At 51.5% G+C, this 13,723-nt stretch overlaps 1 long non-coding RNA gene across 7 annotated transcripts; it reads left to right on the forward strand.

Annotated features, from left to right (window-relative positions):
• The first annotated feature begins 1,382 nt into the window (after nucleotides 1-1,382).
• LOC104001192 (uncharacterized) lies at nucleotides 1,383-13,629 on the forward strand. Of its 7 annotated transcripts, none has more exons than XR_010147565.1 (4): nucleotides 1,383-2,458; nucleotides 6,187-6,320; nucleotides 11,588-11,665; nucleotides 12,191-13,629. It is a non-coding gene; the product is annotated as an uncharacterized LOC104001192 (long non-coding RNA). The 7 variants fall into 7 exon arrangements; XR_001707313.3 differs by having other exon boundaries at nucleotides 1,384-2,458; nucleotides 6,187-6,305; XR_008538064.2 differs by having other exon boundaries at nucleotides 1,387-2,458; nucleotides 6,187-6,259.
• Nucleotides 13,630-13,723: the final 94 nt, after the last annotated feature.

The following is a 13,723-nucleotide window of genomic DNA, read 5'->3' on the forward strand; positions in this document are numbered from 1 at the left end:
TCTATTTCGCGTCTTCATTTCTTCTCCTCCGAGTGTCCTTTTACAGCTCATGTTTCCTGCCCATCCTTCCTCTATCTGGCTCAATGTGGGGTGGAGGAGTTATGGTGCCGGGGACACTGGAGCCTGATTACACCCGCTCCATCGTCTCCACCTCCCTTGTCCTGCACCAGGTGGCAGTTTGGCCAGGGCAGGGGGAGAATTCATGAGGCACTGCACCGGAGAAGGCAGGTTGGTCAGATTTGGGGGAGCCTCGAAGGCCATGCTAAGGAGCCCTTCTCAATTATGAGCCTCAACAAGGGCACGGACCATATATGCCTTGTTTACGCTGAAAGTCCAAAGCCCAGGACAGTGCCTGGCACATATGGAGGTGCTCAGTAAATACCAGATGAATGAATGAATGAATGAATGAATGGATATGGCAGATGTGGGCTTCTAGGCATCACCCACCTTACCAGGATGTCAGTCGCCCAGCCTCCCTGAGTCCATGCAGTTGGCTCCCACTTTGCTACCCGCTACTTGCCCAGCTGCCATGGCCGTGGCCCTTATGGACCACTGCGTTGCCCCCAGGATGCACCTTTCCTCTCTGAATGTGCCCCCTGGTCTCCCCTTGCACGGAGCCCAGCCTCTGACCAACCTCATTAAGCTCTCCTGCAAGTGGCCTAAGGGCCTCTACATTCCAGCCTTGGCCCCTGGTAGGCGCCAAGACCAGGGTAGAGTCAGTGCTGGGAAATTCTCCGTGTCCCCAGGACAGGAAGAGGGGACACTTTCTATCTGGTGGCTCCTCAGGATGCCAGTCCCTATTGAAAGGACATCTTGCTGTGTGGCTTCCCTCTCCTGCTCTGTGATGTCAGGGGACAGTGGGAGAGTTCCGGTCTCTCAGCATGAGAGTTTAGAAGACATGTGAGGCAGTTAGCCCCTAGGGGATGGCCCAGAGGAGCAGCAGGCCAGGGGCGCTGACCCCATGGCTTCATTTTCAGTGGCCTCATCCCCTTGCTTCCAGACAGCATCAGCCCAGAGCTCTTTCCCCTCCAGGCCCAGGCAGTCGGCAGAGTGTACCTGTCACAGGCCTGAGCCCTGGAATCCGACTGCCTGGGTTCAGATTCCAGCTCTCCACAACCCAAGGCAGCTCCCTGCCATCAGTCGGTCACTTAACCCTTCTGTGACCTCCAGTTGTCACTTAACCACACTGAGCTTCAGCTAATAGCAGCAGCTGCCTTCTGGATAAAATCCAACATGCACAGAGTGCACACAAATAGAAGCTGCCCTGATGCTGGAGCAGAGGAAATGGAGGCCAAGACAGAGGTGGAGACTTGGTCAAGGCCACACTGCAGGCTGGGTGCGGTGGCTCATGCCTGTAATCTCAGCACTTTGGGAGGCCGAGGTGGGTGGATCACGAGGTCAGGAGTTCAAGACCAGCCTGGTCAACATGGTGAAACCCTGTCTTTACTAAAAATACAAAAATTAGCTGGGCGTGGTGGTGGGCGCCTGTAGTCCCAGCTACTCAGGAGGCTGAGGCAGAGAATTGCTTGCACCCGGGAGGCAGAGGTTGCAGCGAGCCAAGATCGCGCTACTGCACTCCAGCCTGGGTGACAGAGTGAAACTCCACCACGCCCTCTGCCTCAGCTCCCCCCCCACCAAAAAGCCCATGCTGCAGATTGTCACAGGGTCTGGTCTCTGTCTCCTGCTTGGCCCTGGGTGGGCCCCCTCAAGACCCTTGCCTGAAGCCGAGCGAGGTGGCTTACGCCTATAATCCCAGCACTTTGGGAGGCTGAGGCTGGAGGATCACTTGAGCTCAGGAGTTCAAGACCAGCCTGGGAAACAAAGTGAGACCATCTTTACACAAAATTAAAGAATTAGCTGAGCATGTTGGCACATGCCTGTAGTCCCAGCTACTCGGGAGGCTGAAATGGGAAGAGAGCTTGAGGCCAGGAAGTTGAGGCTGTAGTAAGCCATGTTCACACCACTGTACTCTAGCCTGGGTGACATACTGAGACCCTGTCTCAACAAAACGAAACAAAACAAAACAAAACAAAACGCTTCCCTGAGAGCAGGCCTCCTCTCTATCAAGGGTGGGTGATCACCTGCACAGCCTGACCTGGAAGGCCTTGGCTGCCCTTCCAGGGGTTTACCCCCACTTAAGCCCCCGTCCCTAAGTCCAACTTCTGCCAGGCCCTCCTGGCAGCTGCCTGTTTCTCCCTTCACCTGGTAACCAGGCTTTGGGTGTTCACAGAGCCTGGCAGGTTCACAGTCCTTCTGGCAGGTGACATTGCAGTTGCTGCCAGAAGTTTCCTGCCCCCTCCTCAACGAATATTTTTAAAAACTTGCTGAGGTGTACAGGGATGATGATTAACCTTTATTAAGCCCCCACAGCCTGCGGGTGCTGAGAATATCCGTGGGCCTTCACCTTTCCAGCAAGAACACAGAGGGGCCTCCCTCTGGGGGAAGTTTAGGGACACAGGTGGGTGCGGCGCTGACGGCTTTGGTGTGGGGGTGTGGAGCCTAGAGGGCTGACGGGACAGCAGGTGGGGCGGCTGCTGGGCGCCGTGAGATCAGACACGGCTTGTGACGCGTGTGGACGCGTGTGAGGCTGCTGTTTGTTCGTCATGGCCTGGTGGCAGCTGATGTTGACAGGTGCCATCTGGCCTGAGTCACGTGGTGGCAGGCAGCACCACCGGCTTGTTGGCTTGACAGCTGTCCAGCTGGGAACACAGGGCTCCTGGGGGTGGGGGCGGTTAGAGGCATCTGTCTTTGGGAACTGGAGGCCTGGGGGTGGTGGGAGGCCCTGCGTGGGGAGGCTGAGGACGGGGGATATGATACACCCAGACAGATGGAGTGTGTGAGGCTCTGAATCGGTTCCCCAGTCTCCTCTCTGACCATCTGGAGGGCCACCCATTCCTGAGGAACTGTTCCCCGAACAAGCAAGTATGCAAGGGCAGAGGATGAATCAGACCCAGCAGGTCCCACTGAGGGCCCCCGTTGAAGATCAGAAGGGTCTGGCAGGGCCTGTGGGACATCCCGCCATGCCTCGCTTCCTCCCCACACTGCTGCAGACAGGCTCTGCCCAGGACCTTTGTGATGGGCAGGTCAACCTGACCAGAGGTGAGGCGACCTGCCCAAAGCCATGCGGCGCCGGCCCCGTGAGCGCGCTCGCACTCTCTTCTGAATCCAAGCCTCTCCCCACCCCATCGCTTCCCTGGGGGTCTCGGATGAGCAGGAATGGGGCCTGGGAACTTCCTGGGAGAGCCAGGCAGTGATAGGGATGGGCTGTGATTTCTTTTGCTAAAGAGGTGAGTGCACTTGTGTGAGAGTGTGTGTGTGTGAGTGCTAGAGTGTGTGAATGTGACTGTGTGTGTGAGAGCATTAGTGTAAGTGCATGAGTGTGAATTTGGAACTGTGAGTGTATGTGCCTGAGAGTGTGAGTATATGAGTGTGTGAATGTGTGAGAGTTGTATGTATGAGTGTATATGTGTGGTGTGTAAGTGTATATGTGTATGTGTATGTGTGGGTGTGTGTTGGAGTGTGTGAGTATATGTGAAAATGTATGTGTGCGAAGATGATTTGTGTGTATTTGTGTGTATGTATCTGTGTGTGTGGGTGTGTGTGCGTATATGAGTGTGGGTATGCGTGTGTCTATGTGTGTAAGTGTATATGTGTGGGTATGTGTTAAGTGTGTGGGATATGAGTGTATGAGTGTGTGATTATGAGTGTGTGAGAATGTATGCGTGTGTATTTTGTGAATGTGTTTGTGGGTGTGAGTATACGTTAGTGTGAGTATATGTGTGTATGAGTGTGAATGAGTGAGACAGTATATGTGTATATATGTGTGAGTGGATGTGTGTATGTGTGTGTGGGTGTGAGTGTGTTAGAGTGTGCGTATATGAATGTGTGTGAATATGAGTGTGAGTGTATATAGGTGAGTGTGAGTGTATGTGTGTGGGAGTGGGAGTGTATGAGTGTGTCTATGTGTGTGAAGATGATTGTGTGTATTTGTGTATGTGTGTCTGCGTGAGTGTGCGGGTATATGAGTGTGTGTGAGTGTGTATGTGAGTGTGTGAGTGTAGATGTGTGGGTGTGTGTTAGAGCGTGTGGGTATGAGTGTATGTGTGTATGTGTGTGAGAGTGTATGTGTGTGAGTATATCTGGGTGTAAATATATGTGTGTTAGAGTGAGTGTATGAGTGTGTATGAGTGTGAATATGAGTGTGTGAGTGTATATATTGTGAGTGTATGTGTGTGGGTGTGTGAGTGTATGAGTGTGAGAGTGTGAGTCAGGTTGGAGAGCCTGTGAGTGTGTGTGTGTCTTTAGAGTCCCCAGTTAAAGGGCCAGGGCAGGAAGGTGTGTGTGTCGCTCACCTGGCCTAAGCTTGGGTGAGATGCTGAAGGCGCTGTGCTCAGAAAAGGCTACATGAGCCCCTGGGCCAAGCAGCCTCCTATGGAGCCTGATGACAAGGTTGTGGTCCCTATGGTCAGACGGCCTTGGCGCAGAGCCATGCTCTCCTGGTGGGCTCTGGCACTGGGGGCGGTGGGCTGGCATTGAAGAACACGGGCAAAGCTTCTCCTGAGCACAGAACAGCATTTGACAGTGTGGGGCTTCTGGGAGGACAGTGCAAGCAGGGGCAGAGGGAGAATGATCACGCGACTCCCTGAGTGGTCACAGGCTGATGAGGTCTGACGATGGAGGCTGTCAGTCAGAGTTCATCACAAGCAACAAAAACCACAGCTGGCTAATTTAAGCAGAAAAGGAATTTCTTAAAAGGACTTGGTCACTCACAGAATCTTCAGGTGGACCTGAGAATAAAACTTAGAGCCCGGCCGGTCGTGGTGGCTCACGCCTGTACTCCCAGCACTTTGGAAGGCCGAGGCCGGCGGATCACCTGAGATCAGGACTCCGAGCCAGCCTGACCAACATGGAGAAACCCCGTCTCTACTAAAAATACAAAAATTAGCCGGGTCCGTGGTAGCAGGCGCCTGTAATCCCAGCTACTCAGGAGGCTGAGGCAGGAGAATCGCTTGAACCCAGGAGGTGGAGGTTGAGGTGAGCCGAGATGGCGCCATTGCACTCCAGCCTGGGCAACAAGAGCAAAACTCCATCTCAAAAAAGAAAAAGAAAAAAAAAAAAACCAAAAAACGTAGAGCCCACCCAGCCAGGAAGCACAAAGAAAATCGCCCCATGGCCCTGGGACCACAAAGACCCCAGGCCTCCCCACCGCTGCTCCTGGGACACAGCCCCTGCTGCCGCTCCTCACACCGCCCTCAGGAGGGATCTGAGTGATCCCTTCTGCTCAGCAGTTCTCATTTCCTATTCAGAATCTGACGTGGGTGTACCTGGGGGCGACTTCCAGGTCACAGGCTTCCACCTCGCTTGCAAGGGATGCCGGGAAAGTGAGCTCCCAGCGTTTTCAGCTGCCTTGGGAGGAGAGTGGGCTCTGTTTTGTAAGGCAGGTGGATTCTCCAACATAGCCAGGGGCTTCAGATGCTGGGAGGCCCAAAGAAATCAAATGTCCTTCCCACGTGAGTTACCATCACTAAGAAGGGCATTTGTGGGGTACCTTCTGTAAGCGGGGTGCTCTCGGTGCTTTTGCACACCTAGGGAGTTTGCTGTTGGCCTGCGAAGACCCTTTATGGGACATGGATCAAAAGTGCTGTTCCTCGAGATACTTACCTCCAGTATAGGATCCTGGTGTCAAAAGGAATCGTTAGATACGGCTCCATTGTACGTGGCATGACTTGTATAGCCAGACAGAGCAGGTATATGTGAGTATGGACTTCATAAGCCATACTCAAGACCTCAAAAGTGTATCTTGGGGCCGGGCGTGGTGGCTCACACCTGTAATCCCAGCACTTCAGATGGCAGAGGCGGGTGGATCACCTAAGGTCAGGAGTTTGAGACCAACCTGGCCAACATGGCAAAACCCTGTCTCTACTAAAAATACAAAAATTAGCCGGACATGGTGGCACACACCTGTAATCCTAGCTACTTGGGAGGCCCAGGCAGGAGAATACTTGAAGCCGGGAGGTGGAGGTTGCAGTGAGCCGAGATTGCGCCATTGCTTCTCTAGCCTGGGTGACCAAAAAAAAAAAAAAAAAAAAAAAAAGTGTATCTTGGTCTATCAGTAACAACTGGATTTAGCAAAGATGTGGACTTCCCCAGCCTAATCTCTCGGCTACACCCATGTCTGTCTTGCAGGTGTGGAAACTTCTGGATGCCTGCTCTTGTGAGTTCACCTCTATGTCTACTCTACTGAGGCCTCTCCATACAGGTAGAGTGACTTGTGGGAGGCCTGTTACATCCTCAGGCCACACCTGGTAAGGGAAACCCAGGTGGGTCCCACCTGCCCTGGTGCCCCCCTCAGGATACCTGGGGGTATATACTTTTTCTCATGCCACCCCCAGGCTCTGCCCAGATGGGGCTGACGACTGGTTTTTGGGCTGGCATCCGTGTTTCCGGGCGCTGCTTGCCCGTTCTCTCCCACCTGCCGGTTGAACCTTAATCTCCTTTTGGGTGCTATCTTCTGCGATGACGCATCCTTCCCCTCTCCAGGGCTTATGGCATCAGCTCTCTGCTCTCGAAGTTCAAAGCCAAGCTTTTTTGGACCTACACAAAAGATTTCTCTTTCAAAACCGGCTGTTGTAAGGGTATAGTCTCAGCTCTGGGTTTCAAAGCCTCTTTTGCAACTCAAAGCCAAGGATTTGACTCTTTGTTCTGAGTTTCCCTGGAGAGCAGGGAATATAGGAAACCAACTTAGCATATGAATGCAAGTCAATGGATATAAGGAAATTGTCTACAGTGGAATAAGTTAGTATCTCAAAATGACAGCATTCAGCTCCCATACACTGTCACTGACGCTTTGTGATAATCCTTTGAGAAAGGGTGATTTTGCCCGATCCAGAGCTGAGACTAGGGTGAGGGGGGCAAGGAACTTGCTCTAGACACCATATTTAAAGAAATGCCAAAAAACCCCACCTCCATAATTAAGTAATAGTTTGATGCAATCATTGTAAAAGTAAAAATTATTGCCAAAAATCCATGATGAAAAAAAATCAAAATTTTAAACGAAGATGAGATTCGTGTTACTGATTTTTCCTTTCCTCGAAGGTTCCAATAATGGCTCCACACAGCACTGGCACTTGGCACTGATCTGTTTTTTTTTTTTCTTTTTTTTTGAGACAGAGTCTCACTCTGTCACCCAGGCTGGAGTGCAATGGCACGATCTCAGCTCACTGCAACCTCCACCTCCTGGGTTCAAGCGATTCTCCTGCCTCAGCCTCCCGAGTAGCTGGGATTACAGGTACACACCACCAAGGCTGACTAATTTTTGTATTTTTAGTAGAGACGGGGTTTCACCATGTTGGCCAGGCTGGTTTCGAACTCCTGACCTTGTGATCCACCCGCCTCGGCCTCCCAAAGTGCTGGGATTACAGGCGTGAGCCACCGCGCCTGGCCCTCTGATCTGGTCTTTATGGAGCTCACATCCTAGTCCATCGGAAACAGACTTCAAGCAAATAATTCACAGTTATTATTTATTTAGTATGATTGGAATAATTACTTTGAAGGAGAAATGTGGGCGCTCAAGAATCTATAACAGGGGCTTGACGTGCTCTGAAAGATCCTGGAAGGGAAGTGTGTTAGTCTGTTCTTGCGTTGCTATAAAGAAATACCTGAGGCTGGGTGGTTTATAAAGAAAAGACAAGATGGGCATATTGGCTCACTCCTGTAATCCCAGCACTCTGGAAGGCCGAGAAGGGTGGATCACCTGAGGTCAGGAGTTTGAGACCAGCCTGGTCAACATGGTGAAACCCCATCTCTACTAAAAATGCAAAATTTAGCTGGGCATGGTGGCACACACCTGCAGTCCCAGCTACTCAGGCGGCTGAGGCAGGAGAATTGCTTGAACCTAGGAGGCGGAGGTTGCAGTGAGCCGAGACTGCTCCATTGTACTCTAGCCTGGGCAACAGGAGAGAAACTTTCTCAAAAAAAAAAAAAAAAAAAAAGAAAAGAAAAAAGAAAAAGAAAAGAAAAGCTGTTTATTTTGACTCATGGTTCTATAGGCTGCACTGGAAGCATGGTGCCATATCTGCATCTGATGAGGGCTTCAGGGAGTTTACAGTCATGGCAGAAGGTAAAAGGGAGTAGCGTTATCACTTGGTGAGAGAGGGAGCAAGAGATAGGAGGGAAGGTCCCAGACTCCTTAACAACCAGATCTTGAGTGAACTGAGCAAGAATTCACTCATCACCAAGGGGACAGTGCTAAGCCATTCATGAGGGATCTGCCTCCATGACCCCAATACCTCCACTAGGCTCCATGACCCACATTGGCCGTTACATTTCTTTTTCTTTTTTTTTGAGATGGAGTTTTGCTCTTGTTGCCCAGGCTGGATGGAGTGCAATGGGGTGATCTTGGCTCACTGCAACCTCCACCTCCCGGGTTCAAGCAATTCTCCTGCCTCAGCCTCCCGAGTAGCTGGGATTACAAGTGGGCACCATCACGCCTGGCTAATTTTTGTATTTTTAGTAGAGACGGGGTTTCACCATGTTGGCCAGGCTGGTCTCGAACTCCTGACTTCAGGTGATCCGCCTGCCTTGGCATCCCATAGTGCTGGAATTACAGGTGTGAACCACCGCGCCCAGCCAGGGATTACATTTCAACATGAGATTTGAAGGGGACAAACATCCAAACCATATCAGGAGGTTTCAGCTGAGACCTTAAGGATGAGTAGTGTGAACCAAGCAGAGTGGGAAGAAGAGAATTCCAAGCAGAGGGACTGGCATGTCCAAAGGTCCTGGGGTGAAAAGAAGCTCTTCAGGTTAGCTCATCTCCAAGTGGTGACTCTGGGATCCAGGATCCTTTCCATCTTTAACATCACAGTAGATAAACGGAGCATGGAGGATTGTGCATTCATGTGGTATGTTTCACTTCTGCCCACATCTATTAGCCCAGCAGTCATCCCAGGGTCTTACCCTCTCAGCTAGGAAAAGTAGTTTTACTGAGGGCTCAGGAAGAAGAGGGGGAAAAAACAGAAGTTGGTCACTCTCAGTAGCCTCTGCCCCAGGGGGACCAGGCCAGACAAGTCCTTGGTAGTCTTGGTTGGGACCTGGATCTGTATTCTTGGAGCAGATGATCTGATTTGCATTTGGCCACAGATCCAAGAAGGTATTAACATAAAGAGCGACTGCCAGCCATGACCCCAGCATTCCTCCCAGGAGGAAGGAGTCGTCAAGTCCACTTTGTAGCTTGATGGCCTAACAGAACCCACTGGGGTGGTCAGAGTTCCATCCACAACATTCTGGAATGTGGCCTTGGGAACCAGTCAGCTTCTCCCCCTCCTCACACTCCTGTGGCCTCTGTTGCTCCAGCTCTGGTGTCTCTGAGGGGGACCTGGGAGGACTCTCAGCTTTCAACAGATCAGGCAGGTAACTCACAGAGCTAGGGTTCCAGGTAAACATGATCCCCAGGCCACGCCTGGGCTCTGGTTTCTTAGGCAGGATGGGAGGAGTAGGTTGGCAGTGGCTGAGCCAGCCTGGTGAGTTTGGCTATCACTGATGGGCTCTAGGCCAACGGTGGGCCAGAGACTGCCTGGAATTTGGTATCAGATAAGCCCTGAGCCCAGATCACAGGCCTAGGATGACCCAGGACCTGGGGACCTCTTTGTTCTGTCTTGTGGGACCTGATTTGGGGTTCCTAGGCTTGCCCTGTGGATTTCAGGATACCCCCTAGTTAGGCAAACATATGAGCCCTGGGGCCTGGGATGGGAAAGGGGAGGTGGTGTGGCTCATAGCCACTCTTGTCCTCTCTGACAACATCAAAACCTCCAAGCAGGGCACCCCTAGAAATATTTTTGCTGTTTGCAGGATGGAGGTGAGCGTTTGAGCACCCAGGGTGGTTTCTCTAATTTCTCCCAGACCACAGAGTCAATGAGACATCGTCGACAAAGCCCGGGCTTTGCAATAAGATGGACTGGGTTTGAATCCTGGCTCCGCCCCTTACCGGCTGTGTGACCTTGTAGCTTGGCAGTGGCTGTTTAACCACATTGAAACTCAAACTACTTAACCTCTCTGAATCTAATCTGTTTCTTCATCTGTAGAGCCAGAGGGTGGTGGAGAGTATAGTACCTGCTCGGCAGAGCTGTTGTGAAGAATAAATTTGACAACCTGTAGGTGCTGAGTAAACGACAGCTAGCATTATCCTGTGGGAGAGAACCAAGAGGAGAGAGGTTAAAGTTGCACAAAATCCTTTCCCCAACACACACACATACACATGCATGCACGCATGCACGCACACACGTACACGCATGCACACACGCGTGCGTGCACACACACACACATACCCCCCCATATCCTGCAGCCATAGCCAAAGGGATCCTGTTAAAACATGTGTCCTCTGTGCAAAATTCCCGGATGACCTGTCACCTAGAGTCAAAGCCAAAGTCCTCATGAAGGACAGGGGCCCTCCTCGGCCTGCCCAGTCCTTACTTTCTCTCTCTGATCTCCTGGACCACCATGCTTCCCCTTGCTCCCTGGGCTGGGCCCCTTGCTGCTCCCAAAGTCCCAGGCATACTCTTGCGCTAGGGGCTTGGCACTGCCATCTCCACTGCCAGGAGTGTACCCTGCCATCTTTGCTCAATGCCATGGTCTCAATGAGACCTCCTTTGGCCACTCAGATTTTTTTTGTTTTTTTTTTTAGACAGAGTCCAGATCTGTTGCCCAGGCTAGAGTGCAACGGGCAATCTCAGCTCACTGCAACCTCTGCCTCCCGGGTTCAAGCAATTCTCCTGCCTCAGCCTCCCAAGTAGCTGGGATTACAGGCACCCACCACCACCCTGGCTAATTTTTGTACTTTTAGTAGAGACAGAGTTTCACCATGTTGGTCAGGCTGGCCTCGAACCCCTGACCTCAGGTGATCTGCCCGCCTCGGCCTCCCAAAGTGCTAGGATTACAGGCATGAGCCATCGTGCCCGGCCTTAGCCACTCAGTTTTAAAGGACAGCCCCTCCCCACCCCCCACACATTTCTCAGTCCTCCTCTCTCTTTTTTTAAAATTAAAATTAAAATTAAAATTTTTTATTAATAGAGATGGACTTTCACCATGTTGGCCAGGTTAGTCCTGAAGTCCTTGCTTCAAGTGATCCACCTACCTTGGCCTCCCAAAGTACTGAAATTACAGGTGTGAGCCAACATGCCCGGCCAGTCCTCCTCCTTTCTTTTTCCTGCTTTATTTCTTCCGTAGCCTGATCATGACCTGACACGTGTTTTGTTGATGATCTCCACTCACATGAATATAAGTTCCACAAAGGCAGGGGGTTTGTCTATTATGTTTACATTCATAGTAATCCCCAGTGCCTGGGCATAGAAGTAGGTGCTTAAGGTTTGTTGAATGAATACCTGAAAGATGGCAGGAACTGAAGTTCTGGCTGATGCAGGAAAGGGGAGTGGGCCATGAGGTGAGGACATCATCGCTTTCCTTTTTTGCCAAATGAATGGGTTGGCCTAGACACCCAAGAGACCATGAACCCCTGGGAATTGCACACATCATTGGGTGAGTCTCTGCCTCCATGCATTTTTCTGGAACAAGGGTCCCTACCTTCTTGCAGACATTGAACAGAGCCTGTGACCTCCCAGAGGAGCTAAGCACCCTTCCAGCTCTGACATCGTACAGTTGGCTCTAATAGGTTTGAATCCTTGTTTTCTAAGAACCTAGGATGCTAAGATCCCATCATCTTATTCAGCAGCCAGGGGGGTCCTGGCCCCAAGGCAGGGAGGGGAATCCAGAGGGGACTTTGGCAGGGTCAGTGTGGAGGGGGCGGTAGTGCCTATGGGGACATTGGAGGGGAGACAAAGGAGACTTGTATATTACGTGTGCCGTTTTCTTCCTTTTATTTAAAAGAAAATAGGTTTAAAGCAAGTTTGATGAAATGTGAACAATTGTCAATGCTGGGTACTGGGCATGGGGGTGTTTATCACAGCGCCACACTTTTCCTATATTTTAAGAAATCCTTTAAAAAATACAGAGTTGGGGGTGGGCACTAATAGTTATAGCTCATGATTAGTAACAGAGAGGCAGTTTCTGGGGCCCTGGGGGACCTGCACTTTGGGTGTTTTTGCAGTGTGTGTGGGGGCAGAGGGGCTGGCCAGGGTCTGGGACCCATGCCTGGAGCTGACAGAGTCCTCTCTCCTCCCCTGCTTCCCCCTCCCAGGTCTCAGTTTCCTGCCTTCCTGGGAAGTAGGGAAAGGCTGAGAGGCCCCGTGCTGGGGGCGAAGCTAATTCATTAGTTACGCCTCAACAAGGACCGGGTGCCTGCAGTGCCAGCGTGATTCATCATGATGATTGCCCCACTGCCAGCCTGCGTGGGCCTGGAACGCCAGCACATTTTACCTTTACCCACTGAGAAGGGCCTGGTGGGAGGTGAAGGTACAGGATCTGCCGAGAGCAAGAAAAAGACTCTGAGAAAGAAGAGGGCTGGTCCTCCATGCTCTCGGCCCCAGGAAGCTCTGCCAGGCTGGTGCCGGGGTGGAGAGGCTCATGTGGGCTCATGTGGTGCTGCCCGTGCTGATGGAGCCCAAGAGGGCAGCCTGGCGCTGGGTGCCAGCCTGAGCATGTGGCGAGGCTGGGCTGCTGAGCCTCCTCCTCCACAGCCAATGTTCCCTCAAACTGCTTGGGGGCGGGGGGAGGGACTCATCCTCATCCCATTAGCCTGGCTGGGTATTCCCTACCTTTCTGGTCTCTGAGAGACTTACCTCTTCCAAGAAGTCCTCCCGAATGAGTAGAAGGGAGAGAGCTGGATTGGAACTTAAGTGACATCTGGGAGGAGCCTGAAGCCCCTCCAGTTGGGGCTGAGACTCCTATACCCTAGGTCTGGTGTCTGGGTTCCACCTGGGTCCTCTACCTTGGCCTGGATTCCTGCTTTCGTTTTGCCAGTCTCTCCCAGGATGGGGGTGCATGGCTGGTTCGTGGCTCAGAGCAACATCTGCCTCTGTGTCCCCCCATCATCTGTCCGCCCCCTAACACCTCTTGCCATATTAGAATTGCTATTGCTCTGTCCTTTCATTCATGTATCCAACAAATATATATTATCTGAAAAAAAGCATGTGCTGAATAATTTCATTTGTGTGAAATTCAAGAACAGAGAAAACTGATCCATAAGGATAGAGGTCAGGATCATAGTTGCCTCTGCGAGGTGGGGATTGACCGCAAGAGGCTTGAGAGAACTCTTGGGTTGATGGAAATGGGACAGGGGTGTGTACATTTGTCAAAACGCATCCAAGAAGACACTTACGATCTATGCATTTCACTGTATGCAATGTTTGCCTCCACTTTTTTTGTTAAGTTTTTTTCAGCAAGGCGCAGTGGCTCATGCCTATAATTCCAGCACTTTGGGAGGCTGAGGCAGGTGGATCACCTGAGATCAGGAGTTCGAGACCAGCCTGACCAACATGGTGAACCCCTGTCTCTACTAAAATACAAAAATTAGCTGGGCGTGGTGGTGGGCACCTGTAATCTCAGCTACTTGCGAGGCTGAGGCAAGAGAATCGCTTGAACCCAGGAGGCGAGGCGGAGGTTGCAGTGAGCCAAGATCACGCCATTGCACTCCAACCTATGCAACAAGAGCAAAACTCTGTCTCAAAATAAATAAATAAATAAATAAATAAATAAAAATTTGCATGGAATGTCTACTGTATGCTCTAGAGCCTGTGCCAGCAGGGAAGGAGATGCCCAAACCTCCCTGGCT

Source organism: Pan troglodytes, chromosome 9, assembly GCF_028858775.2.
Source record: "Pan troglodytes isolate AG18354 chromosome 9, NHGRI_mPanTro3-v2.0_pri, whole genome shotgun sequence".
In the NCBI taxonomy this organism is placed as follows: Eukaryota; Metazoa; Chordata; class Mammalia; order Primates; family Hominidae; genus Pan; species Pan troglodytes.